We start from the raw sequence: 4,517 nt of genomic DNA, 5'->3' as shown, positions 1-4,517 counted from the left end.
TATAGTCTGTTTGTGTATGTTTGAGTACGTGTCAAATTGTTACACTTTTATTTCTAGAGCGTATAATATATACTGGACAAAGAATATACTCCATCCTGCTTAATTTGAAATTTTTTTTGTCTATTATATAAAGATTCTTCTTTTGAATAGTCAATTATTTACTTTATGTATAGTAACTTTAGAGCATATTTTATATATAATTTATTTTTTTAATCATTGCTTTCATATTTTTAACAAAACAGATATTTATAGCAGCTTTTAAAACTGAAATGTACATATCCTGTATAATTATTCTGATAAATATAAAAATAATAAAAAAAGAACATACCAAGAAGATATGATTTTATTTTCTAAAGGCTGAAATACACTATCATTTTTCAATGATCATTTTCCAATTATCATTGAAAAATGACAGTGTATACAGAAGAAAATGTCATTTTTTACACTCTCATTTCCAATGATCCTTAAAAATGAAAAGTTGAACATGTTCAACTTTTAATTTTTCAATGACATTTTTTTTCTATTGTTTTAAATCGAATCCATTGTTTTCGCACACGTGTTTGTTGCACGCGATATAGTTTTGGCGTAAACATTTTTGAAAACAAAGATTTGAACAAGTAATTCACCCGAGAATGAAGACGCAAGAAGCGATCGAAATTTTTTTTGAGATTTGGAGAAGCCAGCCCAGTTTGTGGGATGTTAAATCCCCGTTTTATAAGGACAGAAACGAGAAGCCAAAAATTATGAGATATTCAAAGGCAGACTAGGAATGGAAGGTTTGTGTTATTTCGAATGGTTTGGATGAGAAAAGAAAAACATGTATATTTTTATGATCTGTTTTTCTTTTTAGAGAAATTAGTGAGGAGTAAATTGAATACACTATTTCAGCGCAGAATTGAAGAAAGTAAACAACAGCAACAAATGTGGAGCAGGACGAGATGATGTTTACGAAAGTTAATGGCCATACTTTCAGTTCTTGCTATTCCTACGTGAATTCATCGTCCCAAGAAAAACAACTTCTTCGATGGTGGGTATAAATTTCAGACAAATTTTTCTTGCCATGGAACAGCACCGGGGGAGTTAAAGTACGCACAAAATTTATCCCCGATATCTTTCGCATCATTTCTGTAGTAGTTCAGATGAGATTACTCGCTGTAACCTCTTTCAGAACACCGCCTATTCAATCTCCGATCCCAAGGAACTCTTCAACACATGCCACACAAAATTACCCACCCTTTGTGTCTCCGCCGTTATCGCCTGTTTTACAGAATATGTACCGACACCCAGTGAACATATATCAAAACACTTATTAGAGTCGAGAAAGTTTGTCAGATCTCAACCCAGAAGAGGGCTCACAAAGTGCAGGGTATTAATGTGTGACTGCTAGTTTAGTACGTTTGAAAAATTACTGAACGAAATATATATTTACCTTGAGGTAGTTTTCTTTTAATCGCATGTAAATAGCTTCGCAAACTTCAGCGATGAACTGTGACAAAGTACTTTTGTGAACGCGAAATAAATACTGTAATTCGGTGTAATTTATCCCACATGAGAAAAACTTCAAAGTTGCAGCTACTTTGACTTTAGCAGGAATTGGGTCTCGCAAATGCGTTGTTTTTTTCTCAATGTCAACTTCTATGAGATTTAGGAGCTCCTCAAAAATATTCGGCGGCATTCTTAAAAATCGCGTATACTCTGCAATTTCCTCTACACGCAGTTCATACATGACAGTATTGTGGATGCCAAGTTCATTTCGCCTATACGGCTTCACCCATACATTTCTTTGCATTTTTTCCTATGTTTAGCTCTCTTTTTTGATAACATATGCACAACAAAAGCAGCTGCTATTTCTTCTTCAGAGTCCATGTTGCAAAGAAAACATGCTCAAGTTTCATGTTTTTAATGATAGTGTATTTGCGCCAAAATTTGTCATTTTTAATGTCATTGGAATGTAGCATTGAAAAATGATCATTGAAAAATGATAGTGTATTTCAGCCTTAATGCAAGAGTATATCCTCGAATTAGTGATTGTGGAAAGAAAGTGAATATCATTCTGCTTTATTTTCATGGAACTATCCGTCTCTGCCTGTCTTTGTAGAAGTTAAAAACCCAAATAATTAAGTATTCTCTTAAATAGTTAAGTATGATTAAGTATTTTTTAGAATCCAAAACCATCAGGAGATTACCTGCAGCTAATCAAATAAAGCATTCTTAGTTTAAATTTGATTAAAGATTGTGAAATGAAAATCGGAACCATCAAGTGCAACAATTTGAACTCACAACTAGCTCTTGATCTTTTAATATTCACTAGAGACATGGAGGATGTCTGCTCTGTAAGTAAATCTATATATTGTACGGTTTATTTGTGCATATGTATACTTTTCGATTTAGAAGTTGTTAAGAAGACAAAAAAAACACAACTATGCAAAAAATTCCGAAGATATTTCGCGATTATGATGATAAAACTTTGGTCAAAAACAAGAGGAAAGGAGCAACGTCAATATGCAACAAGTGCATTTCTTGTATCCAATTAGATAATGCATGTTATGGTTACTATGAGAAATGACTTTTGGGAGAGACAACAGTGCATGTCGTCATAGTTTTAATTGTTGAAAATAAAGGAAAGCAGATATGAACTTTTTTATTCTATTACACGTCACAGCTACGTATTTATTTATATTTAATGTATCAGTAAATCTTTTGACGACTTAAAAATGATTAAATTCTAAAAAATTCTAAAATTTACATTAATTGTTCCTTTTCATGCTACTGGTGATGCAACGGAAAATATATTACCCACGAACAATATTCTTTTCACATCTTCCTCACAAACACATAAAGCTACTTTTTTGGTGAACATTAGTATTTTGCGCTAGCTGAAATCCGAGAGAGAACAGTATTTAACTGTTGAGCATACATTAAACGCGCTTCACACAGCGCATGCGCGTAAGTTACGCACTAATTGAAGTACAGAATCCGAAGAAAACTTTTTTTCCCGCGATCTTCGAAATCGGGAAATATCGCGAATATATCCTGCGCAGACCGGAATGATGTTTCCTGCCATATATATTTGGAGGATTTAATCTTTTTTCTTCTCCTTAACAAAGAAACAAAGTTTCGCAAATGCACTTGCATTTGAATAATATATATTTTTTAGCTTTTTTACTTAGCAATGATCTCTAAATCAACTTAAATGCAGCATTTTTTGATACATAAATAATTAAGTTTGGTAAAGTCATTATTTCTTTTAAAAAAACATTTTTGTCTTTTTTTAAGATCTTTTCATCAATTTATTTTGTCAAGAAGAGTGTGCTTAAATCAGAATAGTGTTATGATAAAATTTTTTTAAATAAAATTGGGCTAATTAGATTTGAAAATTATGCTAAAATTAAATACAGTCCGAATTCACAAGTTGTCGATAAACTTTTCACGATCTATGCAAAAAGTACAAACTAAAAATTATGTGGTTTCAATTTTTACTAAATTTGTCAAAAAGAGGGAATATCTTGAGATGTTTTCTTTCTGGAACAGATTATTAGAGAACTAAGAAGTGCAACAAAATAAATAAATAAATGAAGTATAAATACAAAATCATAAACAGTGTTCATTAATTCAAATATTCTTTAATTCTTGTCAGCATTATTAGCGTATGCTTTTGTTTTAGCAGTTGCAGAAAACAAGACGATTAATCTTGATGTAAACATGAAGTATAAAAAATTTTTAATTTGTTTTTTTTAACTGATTCTCAACAATAAATATATAGCATAACGGTCATTAGACCTTTACTCTGCGAATGGGTCGAAGCTTATGATGTCTAAAAACTGAGACCAAAACGTTTTCTATTTTAAAATTTTGTTAAAGTCGAATGTTCTCTTCTGAAGACGAAAGTGTTGAAAATTAGAGTCAAATTTATTAGCCGTAGCATACCAGTCAACTGTTTCATTAGGTATAGTGATTTTAAGAATTGTTTCACTGTGTCTATATTTGCATTGGTACGGCAGATAAGAAATGACAAAAAATTTGCGATAGAACTTTTGATTTCCCCTTGATTTCCCCATGAGTTCAAAATCAAAACAATAACACTGGCTTATAGCCTTGTGGTAGAGCGTTCGCTACCAGTCAGGGAGGTCATGGGCTGAAACCCCGACTGATTTATGCCAGAGACTATAATCTGTTCTTTTTGTTTAGCGCTCAGAATGAGAATAGGACTGATATCTTACGTGGTTGTCTAGTTGAGCGATTGTTGTGCTTCCACGGTTTTAGTAACACAAATCGGCGCTTTAACAGTAATCTCGTTGATAGCAGCACTAATAGAAACTGAAGAGGCTATCCTGGGTACATAATTTTAAATTTCACCATTTATTTTTTTATTTTTTTTTGGAAAAACTGGCTTCGGGTGGATTCGAAGCCATGACCTCTAGGTTCATGTTAGGATGCCTTAGCTGCCTGAGCTATAACGCCTTGAGTTTTTTAATTTGACGCCTTATATATTAATCACTAGCCGAGGGACCCTGCGT

At 32.5% G+C, this 4,517-nt stretch overlaps 1 long non-coding RNA gene across 1 annotated transcript; it reads left to right on the top strand.

Annotated features, from left to right (window-relative positions):
* The first annotated feature begins 371 nt into the window (after positions 1–371).
* On the top strand, positions 372–2,741 carry LOC130641071 (uncharacterized). Its single transcript, XR_008982426.1, has 2 exons — positions 372–776; positions 851–2,741. It is a non-coding gene; the product is annotated as an uncharacterized LOC130641071 (long non-coding RNA).
* The last annotated feature ends 1,776 nt before the right edge of the window (positions 2,742–4,517 follow it).

Source organism: Hydractinia symbiolongicarpus, chromosome 4, assembly GCF_029227915.1.
Source record: "Hydractinia symbiolongicarpus strain clone_291-10 chromosome 4, HSymV2.1, whole genome shotgun sequence".
Classification (NCBI taxonomy): Eukaryota; Metazoa; Cnidaria; class Hydrozoa; order Anthoathecata; family Hydractiniidae; genus Hydractinia; species Hydractinia symbiolongicarpus.
Note: the sequence above shows the minus strand (reverse complement) of the source record. Positions and strands in the feature narration are given on the sequence as shown.